We start from the raw sequence: 12,994 nt of genomic DNA, 5'->3' as shown, positions 1-12,994 counted from the left end.
GGAGCAGCTGCAATGTGGGACGCTGGCCACATTGTGAGTGAGGGGCTGCTCTTCCCTGTGCTCAGCACCAGCTTGTAACCTGACCCTGCTACCAGCCTGGTAGTGGGGCTGGGTTACAAGGTGGTGCTGAACAGGGGGTGTGAGTTGGGGGGAGAAGCAGCCCCCAGCCCACCTGGTGCCCTGTGCTGCAGCCACTCGCAGCCCACCTGGGGCCGCTTGTGCCTGCTCCGGACAGCCCCACGTGGGCTGTGAGCGTCTGCAGCGTGGGGCACTGGCCATGGGGCAGGTGAGGGGCTGCTTTTCTTGGCGCAGGGAAGGAGCCCAAGGAAAAGCTGAGCACAGGGGGGAAAAGCGCCGCCACCCCTCCCCCAGCCCCATGGTGGGCGCTCCCTGTTGCAGCTGCTCGCAGCCTGCACAGGGCTGTCCACAGCAGGCAGGTAGCCCCACGCGGAGTGCGATCAGCTGTAGCACAGGGTGCCCACCACAGGGTGGGGGAAGGGGCTGACGTTTCCCCACCCCTGTGCTCCTTCCCTGCTGGGGTTCCCCCCCACCCCAGCTTACCTGCAGTTCTGGCATGGGGCAGCCATGTGCTCCCAGGCCAGAAACCCCGGCTGGGTCTTCTGGCTGGGGGAGCGGGGCTGGGTGCATCCCGCTGTTGTTGGAGCCCGCCAGGCTTCCCCTGAGTCCTATTGCCTTTGGTTCCTGTCATTGTTAACAGGAACCAAGGGCAGAGAAATATTAATTTACTACATTTTTTAGGGGCCCTGCAGGCTGGATAGAATGGCCTCGCAGGCCACATCTGGCCCATGGGTCATATTTTCCCCACCCCTGCTCTACATACTAGTTTTATGTCCGTAAACATGGTGCTATGGACCAAGGGGGCTTGTGTCCAGATTCCTAATATTTTCATGGAAGCATTTTGAGTTGGAAGATGATGCAGAACGCTTGATGTTGCAGCTTGCCCATGCATCACTAGGACAGGAATCACTAGGACTCCTTTCAGGAGTGGCAGGGTGTATTGTCAGACCTTGGCCTATAGGCGGTCAGGATCTGACCTGCTTTTGTTCCCCATGATACATTGCTGCTGGTGTTCAGTCTTTGCAGGCCAGATGCAATCACTTGGTGGGCTTGATCTAGCCTGTGGAGCATAGGCTGCTGACTCCTGTAGCGGAGGTTGTTCAGTGGCTACCCTAATCCCGAGGTGTCAAACATTCAGCCCCACAGGGTGGATCTGGCCCATGAAGCATTTTTAATCCAGCCTGCTGGGCTCCTGATGAGCGCTGCTAGTTGGGTGGGTGGGGGTGCTACAGATCTGGGACTCTTTAGCCTGGCTGGTCATGGCCATCAGCAGTGAGCTTGGCCTCTGCCCTACCCCTTGCCACTGTTGCGGTGGCCATTGTGGTAGCCCTTGTGCCCCGGCTGAATCCGGTATCCCGCAGTTCATATTGAGCCGTAAAGCCCCAAATGAGTTTGACACCCTTGTTCTACTCAAATACAGATGTTGGCTGCAGTAGGAAGAATCCTTATAGGGACTTGATCTGGGAATGCTGTCCCTTGCCTGTTTTGGACGGCTTGTAGTAGTCACTTTGTGCATGTCCTCTAGATTCACCATAGCAACAGTGTGAGGGGTTCCACAGATACCTTGTTAATTATGATCAAACCTACTCTGCGGCAGTGGAAAATACTCTTGTTTGACTACAATGAGGGAAAGGTACCTGGTAAGCAAGAACTCTGCCGAGGTGCTGAAGTACAGCAGGAAGCACGTGCAAGCTGCTATTGTAGAAGCTACTTTCAAGTTATTGGTTGCATTCTCCAAGTGACCTAGGCCCTTTGTAGCCAGTTGTTACTGAATAAAAAGAAAAAAGCAATCACATGGATTAAAGTACTGAATGCTCTGGCCTTCCCTCTTCACTGGGAGGATATAAGGAAGTCCTGTCTACTTGTATTATCTACATCAGAGGTTTCCAAACTGTGGTGTATGTACCCCTGGGGGTATGCAAGACATCTCTGGGGGTATGCGGGAGAAATTGTATAATGACAGATTTAATTTTCAATCTAATACTTGGCATGTAAGGGGCTAAAATATAAAACATGCTGTAGGGGTGTGCAAAATGGGCTGTATTCGATTCGGATTCGGCCTGAATTGGGGACAGTGATCTGATTTGTTGATTCAGATCACTGTCCTGATTCGATTCAGCCGCATCCGAATTGAAAGACTCAATGCTGATTTGGAGAATTGGCGATTTGGCCATAGACACGGCTTTAAATGTTTTTTCTACATACCCTGAGGTACCAGCGCAGCTCGTGGATGGAGCATCCCACACGAGCGCGAGGGGGCCCCCCTGCGTGCTTGGTGGCAAACCTGGAAGTGGACCGGAAGTACTTCTGGTCCACTTCTGGGTCTGCTGCTGAGCATGCCCCCCCAGACCCAGGAGACACTAGTTGCCGAGCCAGGGGGACACGGGGAGGCCCCCCATGTGCTCCCCAGTGGACCTGGAAGTGGACTAGAAATGCTTCTGGTCTGCAGCCAAGCGTGCTGGGGAGCCCCTCGTGCTCCTGGGGAATGCTCCATCTGCCCCATCATCTCGGCATGGACCCTCCATGGGCCCCAGTATCACAGCACTCAGGAGCTGCTTGGTACCTAGAGGTATGTAGAAAAAACACTTAAAGCTGTGTCTATGTCCAAATTATCAAATCTTTCTGAATTGATTTAGAGGGTTCCGATTTGATTAAGAGAAACTAAAGGTTCTCCTGATTTTGATTCAGGTGTGGCCACTGAATCAGGCTGAATCTCTGCCAGATTGAATTAGCAACTGAAACTTTGCGTGGCCCTAATGCTGATAGGGGTATATAGGCAGCCGGTAAATCTGGAACGGGGTATGCAATAAGAAATTTTGGGAACCTCTGATCTACATGCTTTTGTTGAAAAGGGAAGAACAGCTCCATATGTGCACCCACATCTTTTCCAAAACTGAATTTTTATTTATTTTAGTGAAATATACTGCTATTTCTATGCAGTCGCTGGGAATCCCGGCTCTGGGGACACCACTCCCATGTGAATATTCTCAGATCGCTTGCACACAGTTTCCAGTGCATCCTTGCATACCTGAGTGGGGGGGGGGGGTGACTGTCATTGTATGTGAGCTTTCATTCCAGTCTGTCACCTTATTTTAGGGCTGGCTGAGTATTATCTCTTGGCCCCCAAGTTAGTTCACACCCTCAATCATTAGCGCAGTAAGTGTCTTGCCAGTTAAGTACTGCTGCAGGGTGCAATCTGTGTGTCCACAGACCATAGTATGTGATGCAATGACTTTGTAAATGACTTCGTTATTTGCAAGCAGGCTGTTAACAGGTGACATGTTGTGAAATTCTGATCTTCTGTGGGTGTTGAGCTTGATGCTGGCAAAGTGCAGCTGGTGTTTTTAGTGGAGTCCCTAGGAAATTGAGGTTTGTGCCTTACGCCACCAAAGATGAAGCGGGTTATCTGGGAACAGCTGAGCCTGCTGACAATCTGTTCTAGTCCCTCTAGTTTTGGAACAGTAATCTTGTCCTGCAGGGTGAACTCTGTTAAACTCACCAAGATGGTGTCTTCAATTTCCAGGACTGTAAAATGGAGAAGAAGCCTGCTTCTTTTCTAGAAGATGCTTGAATATCCTGTAAATTAGCGCTTTTTAAATCCCAGGTCTAGTACAGAACATGGAGGTCCTCTTCCTACATCCCAGTTACTGCTCTGCTTTGTCCATAGTAGGGACATATCAATGAATATCAGTTAATTTCAAACTTAATCCTTTCCTTGTGGCCTGTTGTGCATCAGTTCTGACCACAATATTTCCTCCTGGTGGCAGATACACCTTGGATACTTCCATAGGTGTTACCATGCCATGTTGCTGGGACTTTAAGAGGAGTCTCGGTAAGTTGGGTGCTATTGAAAACTAATGGCAGTTGGGCAGCTGGTGGCCTTGGGCACTTGAAAATTCCAGACTTGGCTCCAAAAATATAATTTCCAAATGTTCTCAGGACCTAGATGGGCTGCTGCTTACTTTGAACTGAATCTGCCTTGCTTTTCTTCATTGAGGCTGGGGTGGGGCTAAGCAATTTCCACAAGCTATAGATTGTTCTTCCCCAATTCCCCACCCCATTTGGTTACTTCTACTTGGGTTCTCCTGCCTGGGAAATCGGGCCACATAGATGTTGGTTGGCTTGTCTGCACTTGCATGTTCCTAGTGGGGAAGAGGTAGGAAACAATATCTTTTAGCTCAAACTGGTGCTGAATGGCACTGTAGGTCCCTGAGGCTGGTGTCTGCTTCTGTTCCTGTCTGTCTGGATCTAGGAGCAGGTATGCACCCTCTAAATCCGATCAGCAGCATCGGTATGCTGCCTCTTCCTGCTGTCTATAGCATCTAGGCCAATATTACTGATCGCTCTCCAATATGCTTCACTTGAGGCCTGTCCAAAGAAATCAAGTTGCCTTTCCATCTTTCAGCAGGGTGTGCGCTTTTAATTAGTCTCTTGGTGGGGTGCTCTGTGTTAGAGCCTGTAAACTTTGAGCTGGAGTGGAGCAGACTTTCCATCAAAAATCCCTGCAGGTACATGGCAATAGCCTGCTACAGTGCTTGGGTCTGGCCCCACTGCCTGAAAACCCATGCAGTTCACTGAAATCGGTACAGTGGCTGGTTGTGTACCTGTCCTGTCCTGTCCTCTCCTGAAATGAGGTGTGGGTTTGCTCTGGTGAAAGACTGAAAAGCTCTGACAGGGGGGATGGCACTCCTGCTTGGCATATTGCGGTATTATAGTTGTAGCCAGTATGTGAGAATACAAAGTGACTGACCAGGAACTAAAATGAAAGTTGTTTCATTTTCTCTAGTGTTTTCAGTTGAACAGTTTTTCCCCTAGATTTAATAATCAAGATCAAATAACAAGGAAATGCCTATACTGCATTATTGCTATGAAATCCTGTTTGCATAGAATTAAATGCCTGCCTCTTGTTCATGCTCTCCCTCTTTTACTCTGGTCTTCAAAATAGCCAGGAAAGACTGATTTCACTGACACGTGTGTTTCAGTGAACTAAATTCTGTGAGCATCCTTTCCCTTCAGTTGGTGGGGACTGTGCTTTTTCAGAGTTCAGAAACAAGTATTTTGGTTGTTGGGGAAGTGAGGTCATGTAGCTGGTGTGTTTGACATTGTGGCCAAGGCTTTCCCTCCTGTTTTGTTTTGAGGGGTCCCATGGTGTATGATGAGAAACACTTTCCTTATTTCCTTGCTCAGGAACAGCTCTTATCGCTGAGGAATCTTCCTATCTGGAATGCTCCTCCATTCACTTAATTCTTACGAGAGCTCTGTGCAGCGTTCTGTCCGCAGGGAGAACATAAAGTGAGAGGCAAGAAGAGTCTGTGATGAAGAGACTTCATTTCTGAATGTCTTCACAGGTTTACTTGTTAAACTGGCATGTCACATTCTTAACACATGGAGTTGTCCATTAGCAATAATCATCCTCCACTAAGAAAGAGGAACAGGGTGGCAAGTTGTATATAAACGGCTGTCAGATTCCAGACCTCCAGACTGGCACAATATGGCATTCATAGATTCACAGATGTTAGGGGCTGGAAGGGACCTTACAAGATCATTGGGTCCAGGCACCGTGCACGTGAGCAGGAAAGATTGCTGGGGTCAGATGACCTCAGCAAGGTGGGTGTCAAGATGCTTTTTGAAGATCACCAGGGTGGGTGACTGTACCACCTCCTGGTGGGAGCCTGTTCCAGATCCTCGGCACTTGACTTGTAAATAAGTTTTTCCTTGCGTCCAGTCTGGAGTGATCTTCAATCAGCTTGTGCCCATTGCTTCTTGTCTTCCCTTGGGGTGCCTTGGTGAACAGATGCTCCCCCAGGCCCTGATGTACGCCCCTGATATACTTTATAGGCTGCCACCAAGTCCCCTCCGAGTCTTCTCTTCTCCAGGCTCAACAGTCCCAAGTCTTTCAGCCTCTCCTTTATATGTAACCTGCTCTCCAGACCTCTAATCAATGCATGTGGCCACAATGTCAGTTAGACCTGGGTCACAGTAGGATCAAACCTTCATGCTAGCTGCAGAATATGATTTTGGTTCAGGGTGACATTGCCCGGGTCTTTTGATTTAAGCTCCAGCAAGTGACACTGGTACCAAAATGACCCCCTTGTTAGTGCCTGTTGCCAAGGAAAGAGATGGTGAGAAACTTTCAAGTGTTCCAGAGGGAGGGATTAAAATGCCACCTGAGCTGCTAAACCTTTGCTTCTCTTTTTCAGGGGCAGTTTTCTGAGAGACTATTGCATGATCCACTAAGAAGCACTGTTATGCCTTTCTAGAGTATCTGGCTGAAGGCTTACAAACAGTGAGGGGACACTGCCAGTATAAACCACATACCTCAGAGTAAAACTTGTTATTGGAAGTGTTACCCAAGATCTGTTTGCTTCAAAGAGGTGAGAGAGAAATACCCATCATTCCCTCACACTGCTCATACACACAAGTGTACTTTGAATAATCAGTTTTACCATATCAACAATGAATTAATCGCGGCTTTTGTCCATTCACGTGAAGGTCTTGTATACAAGCCTGCAACAAATGAGAAGGTCTGTGAGGAAACCTGAAATGATTTAAAACCTCTTTTAACAGAAAAAAAATTACTCAATTTTTAAATTGCTCTTGTTTTTCCTCTGAGGCACCAAGATTAAGGGTCCGAGTTTCAAATCTGTTTCTGCAGGAACACATATGGGCGGTGACTGTCAGTATTAGAAAAAGAAAGCGAGTGTCATGCTTTCCAGAGGGTGAGGAATCCCATTTTCCTTGCTGGGTTGCTATGGCCACCTGACTTAGTACGTGCTGCACCAGGAAATAACGTTTGGATGCACTGCCTGAGTGCTTTGTGCTAGCAGCATACGAATATCAACAGGATAACTTTTGTAGAGGTGAGTCATGCACCTTCTAATTCATCAAAGTGCACTTGGCTGGTGAAGCACTGCCTTCAGAAGAGGAGGTGCCATTTGGGTCCAAAATGAAAGGAGTACGTGCCCAGGTTGTCTGCGCTCCTGTGTATGTAATGTACCTTAGTTATGATGCTTTGATGGGCCAGGGGGCAACCAGGTCCTGGTCGAAGGTACAAGAGCTCCTGGTACGAGAAATGTCAGTTCTCTATCAAGCCTTCTCAACATGTCACTATGGTGGAACAGGGAACTTGCCATACTGGGTCTCACCGTTGCTTACAGATTGGACTGACTTCTCTAATGCTTCAAATGATGAACTGAACATGCTCTTTCTTGTTGCCCTGAACTGCCTTTTTTAGCAGTATCACGGCACATGGCAAAATTCTCCTGTCCTTCTTCAAATGTGGTTATTGCATCTACTTCTTGCTGTCCGTGGCAGGGAATTCTTTGGGCTGGCCACACTCTGACACGCTGGGTTTCTTTCCTCTTTCCCGGTCAGTTTCCCTGACATTAAATCAGCTGAGTGACAGCTCTTTATAGTAAAAGCAAACCAGGACTCATGAAGGATTGCTAGCTTTCATCACAGTGAGTGAAATCCAGATTGGCAGCCAGGATCTTTTTAACAGCTTGAAAGGAAGTTTTGGGTTATATTATTATTAATACTAAGTGCTTTATGTTTTGGGAGCTTTGTGTAGACTGTAAATAACTTAAGTCTCTAAGATACTGTTGGGAATTCCAGAGGTAAGAATTATCACCACTTTACACATGTGAGAATTGAAATGAAGTTCAGGTGACTGGCTCAAGGCCAGGCAATGAATCGGATGCTGCATCAGGATTGGAACGCCAGGCTCCTCACTTTGGCCACGTTCCTCCAGACCACACAGCCTGGAGGACCGTAAGTCACATCTGGGGTGGAAGATTTCATTCATCTCTTGTGCTCCCTTGGTTGAGCTTGGATTTTATGATTTCTCTGTATTGGTGAACCTGGGGCTTGATCTGATTCAGAACAAGGATATTGCTTCAAAATTGTGGCTCATCTTCTGAAAGAGAGGCAAATAGGACTGGAGAAGGAAGAGGGGGAAAGAGAGCAAGCGAGCTCTTTCCATTCAGTGTCTGCGCTATAAATGTAATCTTTTTGGAAGGGAAACCCTCAGAACATCGCACCATGTCAGCTTGGGAAGATCTTTAATTGACAGTGTAAAATAAGATGATAGTGGGGTTTTGCAAATTCTTCTTCGATTTGTTGGCTTGAGTTTGTTTCTACATTGACCACACAAGCTAACCGCAAGACCAGCTCAAGATGTAAAACATATGGTTTCTGTTCATTCCTAAAATAAGTTGCCTCCGATCTCTGCTGGTGATTTTTTTTTTTTTTTTTTTTCTTTTTTCTTTTTTGCCACTCCATTGATCTACCAGGAATATGATGCTGTAACCGTCTGTCTTAAATCTTGGGGCCATCCGTGCCAGGATTTCCTTCCCTCCCTGCCCCCCTTCCTCTTCCTTTCTGGAGGGCAGATTGAGTGCAGAGATTACTCTGCAGCGGTGGAGATGTATGTGGTGATCACTTAGTAAGATTTTGCATCTAGAAAGTCCTACTCCTGACCCAGCGGGAGCCAGAGTGAAGCCGATTTTGTTCTTTCACGTGGCTCTTGTGTATACTTTTATTTCTTCTCTGTAGAAATAGAAGCTTTGTTGCTCCAAGAGAGAATTAAAAGGTTGTAGTTTGCGCTACCTGTGCTGCAGACTATCTTTGTGGTATACCTAGTGAGGCAAAGCAGGGATTGGCATGTCTTTGAGGTGACTATGGAAACAGCTTGTATGTCCAGGGTGAGAGGGGCTACCCAGATAAACACCATGTACCCCATGTTTGTAGTGTTAGTACAAACTATTAGTGATAAGAGTTAGTTGCTTAACTGCCTTAGTTCCTTTCCTGTACAGCAGGAGCATCAGACATGGCCCACAGGCTAGATCTGGCCTTCCAGTCCTGCCTGTGGGTCTTGGAGTCAACCCACAAGCAGTGTGTTGGGCCAGTGTGCTGTGCATGGTGCCTGCTCTGGCCGCCCTGGGACCATGCTACACATGGTTCCCGCTCCAATGGGCACCCCAGGGCAGCAGAACAGCTGTCGCATGTAGCACGGCCCCGGAGTGGCTGCATGCTGTTCCACTGCTCTGGGGCCCTGTTTCACATGGTTGCTCCATGGTTGTGCTGCATGAAGCAGTTGTTTTGGCCACTCCAGGACATGCATTGGGTCTGGCATGCAGGGCTGGTTCGTGGGCCTGATCTGGCCCACAGACTGGCCCTGCACCATGGGGCCAGATGAGCTTTTGACACCCCTCCATATATAGGGTTCTCCTCTGGGCATTCTTTGCAAGTTGCCCTACTGCTTCTCTGTTCTATCACACCTCAGGGAGCTATTCAGGAAACAAGATAATAAGGGCCCCAAAGACTTCCTCACTCCCCCTGGAGCAGGCCTGTGGCCTCCCTGCTTGCTGAATCCAGTGCTAGGAGTTCTGCTTTCCCAGTTCCATTTTTTTGTTCAGAACTGACAGATAAGAAAAACAAGCAGTCCTATTTTCACCAGGATGGGCTTGCTGAGCCAAGCACCAAATCCTGTTGCTGAGCCATTTCCAGCCTGTAACTTTACCCTTTGCCTACTCTAACATTTAAGGGCAGTAGCCAGGTCCAGTGCCCCAAGAAAGTTCCTCATTAAAGCCAGAAGGGGAGAGCTTAGCAATTTGCAGAATGATCTGGGAAGTGCATGAAGCTTGTGCTGGTTACTGCACCTTTTAAATTATTTTTGGAAAATTGCACTTAGCAGATTTGGACTGGAATCTGTGCTAGTGTGCTACAGAAAAACACAGGCACCAGTTATATCTGGGTGAAAACAATGTGGTATCCACTTAAAACTGGGAAGAGAAGTGGGCCCTTTTTATGCTGAGGGATAGTGGTGTGGAGCGGGCATTTTAGTGGTATTTTGTCTCTTTCTGTTTCCTAGGCAGATTTAAATATAAATTGAATAGTGCAACAAACTGACTTTCCTTTTTGTGTGTGTGTGTGTGTGTGTGTGTGTGTGCTCATGTCTGCCCCTTACTAAATGGCATTTGAACTGCCCACTCTTAACTGCTAGCAAATTTGTCTTGAGCCCAAGTGGAGTGTACCTGTACTTATGGAGAAGGAGGATCTGAATTTCTTCTCTGCTAGCCTGGTGAAGTTCAGGTGTACAGCATACTGGCAGCAGATTTGTTACAGTTTGCATCTCTGAGTTGTTTGCCAAAAAATGACAATGGGTATCCATTCTTCTGCTCCTCAAATGCAGGGCACAGACCAATAACTGTGTGTTTCCATGAGGCATCCTTCAGTTGAAGTCATGTGCATTGGGCATATTTTTGGAGTCTTATTTTCTTCTGAAGTTTCTCCTTGTAGTCATTCATCCATCTCACGTCTGATCACTTTAGGGAAGAATGATCTGCTGTGTTTTCTAGCACAGCTAACTCAATGGAACCAGCTTTCTGGATCATGCTGTGGAGGTGTTTTTGGGTGGTTGGACTTCATTGCAGATAGCAGTCAAAATTCTGGCAAGAAAATCCTGTTTCCATGGCTTCTCTGGAGTCTGCAGATTGTGACAGACATGACAAACCTGGATACTTTGGCTCCTTTCCCTGTAATTAATCTTTGTAAACCATTCCAAACAGTTTCTTCCTGCTCCCTTTTATTTTGATTGTATGTATATTTCTCCTCTTGCATCCTGGACTCTGGCAGGATAGGCAGGCTGCAGATGGAGAAAGGTCAAAGACTCATTGTTTGGGGGAAGGGAAGATGAAGTAATGTATAGGGCTGTATTAACATCTGTCTCTTTTCAGTGGAAACTGATATCTTTTGGACATCGTTAATTCCTGTGCTTTGAGTTCCTATCTTCTGGAAGAGGAAGCGCTAAGTCTAATCAATGGACTAAGCTATCGCAGTAGCTTCTTTGTCTTTTTGAACAGGTTTTAATTGTGTTGTATGTATCAATAGGTCTGTTGTCCAGCACCTAATAAGCTGATACCCATATTATTTTTTATTTCCATGGGGGTGGAGTAGCTGTTCCGCAGTGCTTGTGCCTACTGGGTTGACATACATTGCACTTTACCTTTCTACCATTGGCTAGAAAGGAAGTCACAGCCCCTTAAAGTTACTGAAGGTTTGGGGGAAGGTGAAAAGAGTTTTTACCAGGTATCTCAGGAAATTGTGCTTTCAGCAGCTGCTGTGTTGCCCTCCCCACCCCCCAAACCACCAACCATTCAAAGACCCTGAGTCATTTTAATATAAGCCTGCTGCACTGGTGACTTCCCAACAGCGCTGATACGTGCCTGACTATAGAAGCTTTGTGGGATGCTGCGTGAGAACATATTTCACATGAGCTCGGTGTGTTAAACTCAGATTATTGCTGTCTTTAGAAATGTAAAGTGCCAGATTTTGGAGGAGGGAAGGATGAGTGGTAGGATCGTTTCAGTCCGGGATTGTATCATCTTGTCAAGGCAGAAACACATACTCTCACAAAGGTGTGATTAGCTCTACTTATCTCGGTGAACATATGCTGTTAGTGGGTTGGGAGGCTGGGTATGTGTGTCTGAGATGAACAAAATTACTCCTACCAGGAAGGGCTCCAGTGAGGATGGATAGATGCAGCTATTTGTGTGCACTGATATAATGTGTATACCATCTACATATACTGTGCAGGAAGTGGGCACGGGTGAAATCTTAGCACTAGACAGGCTATCGCTGACTTGGTGCTTAAAGAAATTCCTCCTCAAACTGGCAATAGTCTGTCTGTGAAGAGATTCTTTATTTACTTATTTTTAAAGGAAAGAAAAAAAAAAAAAAAAAGCAGGTTATTTCTGCACAGCGTGTGTGTAGAAAGAAAAACCTTGTATGAAAACTGCTCTTCATTGTTGATGATTAGTGTTCAAAACTGTTTGTAGGTGTTTTGGAGACAGACGTAAGGGGTCTAGTATTCAACATATGGGAGAAACTGTCAGAACAGCGAAAACTGGGTTTTTATTCCAGGCTGTACCACTGACAGGCTCAGATTCCAGTCCTAACATATGCTTCGCAGGACCCTGACATGCTAGTCAGCTACGCCTCTTGCATTAACTGCATTAGGACCTTTCTATTGGGATGGGAAGGGGGTGGAATATTTTCCTGTTGCGTACAGATCTGCAGAATTCCTCTGGCACATTAAGCGTTGTCTTCTGCTGCAGGTACAGGAGATATGGCAGAGTTCACTGTAGGTCAAAATGATACCTGAATTGCTTTGCTCTTCAGCTCCCCACTGTTACTGACCAACAGCTGATTCAAGAGTAGGACAATCTCTTATGGATTCTTTTTTGAACAGGCCAAAAAAAAAAAAAAGTATCCATAATTTAATAGTGTAACCAAGCCAACAACTTTCATATGCAGCATGATAAACAGATTTTGCTTAACCTGCCGTGGGTGGGGAGTGGAGAGAGAACTTGTACTAAAATCTGCACAGTCTGTTCGCTTCAGTGCTTTTTATGAATCATCTCTTGCTCTCCAGCCCCTCTGCATGTGAGCTAGCTGTTGCAGTGAAAGCTGCTATTGGCAGAGTGGAATTGGTTTGCTTGTTTTCTTGGTTTGCATTCCTCCATTACATCCATCAGGTGGTACAAGAAACTTCTGGGTCTGTTTTTCTGGAAAGTTGCATGAAAAGGGAACAGTTGGGTCTGGAATGGCTCTTGCAGAACCAGCTGTATGAAGAAATCACATGGGACTACAAGAGAGGTGGTCCAGGGCTTAGGTTCAGTTTCCTGCTGTCAGTGAACTTAACACATCTGTGCCTCCATGACCACATGAAAAATTAGGGATAATGCCTTCTTACCACATCCCAGCGCGGCAGGAAGGTGAAATCAGATTAGGCCTTGTGAGGCACTGTGGTATAGATTAATTGTATCTAAGAGCTCTTGTGCTGTGGGAGTAGCAGTAGAAAATTTGTGGAGAGTAGTGGTTGGTTTTCATTCTCAAGATTTTGGGGGGGGGGGGG

At 46.8% G+C, this 12,994-nt stretch overlaps 1 protein-coding gene across 10 annotated transcripts in view; it reads left to right on the top strand.

Annotated features, from left to right (window-relative positions):
- ARHGAP26 (Rho GTPase activating protein 26) overlaps positions 1-12,994 on the top strand; it is a 332,594-nt gene that overhangs the window by 6,453 nt on the left and 313,147 nt on the right. Inside the window, exon 1 of one of the 10 annotated variants that reach the window (XM_025204035.1) lies at positions 6,320-6,452. The exons of 8 other annotated variants lie outside the window; for them this stretch is intronic. The gene's annotated coding sequence lies outside the window, so the exon portion shown is untranslated. Of the gene's footprint in view, positions 1-6,319; positions 6,453-6,809; positions 6,939-12,994 lie in introns of those variants that run through there. One more of the 10 variants, XM_025204034.1, reaches the window with a different exon arrangement.

This window comes from Alligator sinensis, unplaced genomic scaffold (genome assembly GCF_000455745.1).
Source record: "Alligator sinensis unplaced genomic scaffold, ASM45574v1 scaffold135_2, whole genome shotgun sequence".
Classification (NCBI taxonomy): Eukaryota; Metazoa; Chordata; order Crocodylia; family Alligatoridae; genus Alligator; species Alligator sinensis.
The sequence above is the reverse complement of the archived record's forward strand: the minus strand, read 5'-3'. Positions and strand labels throughout refer to the sequence as shown.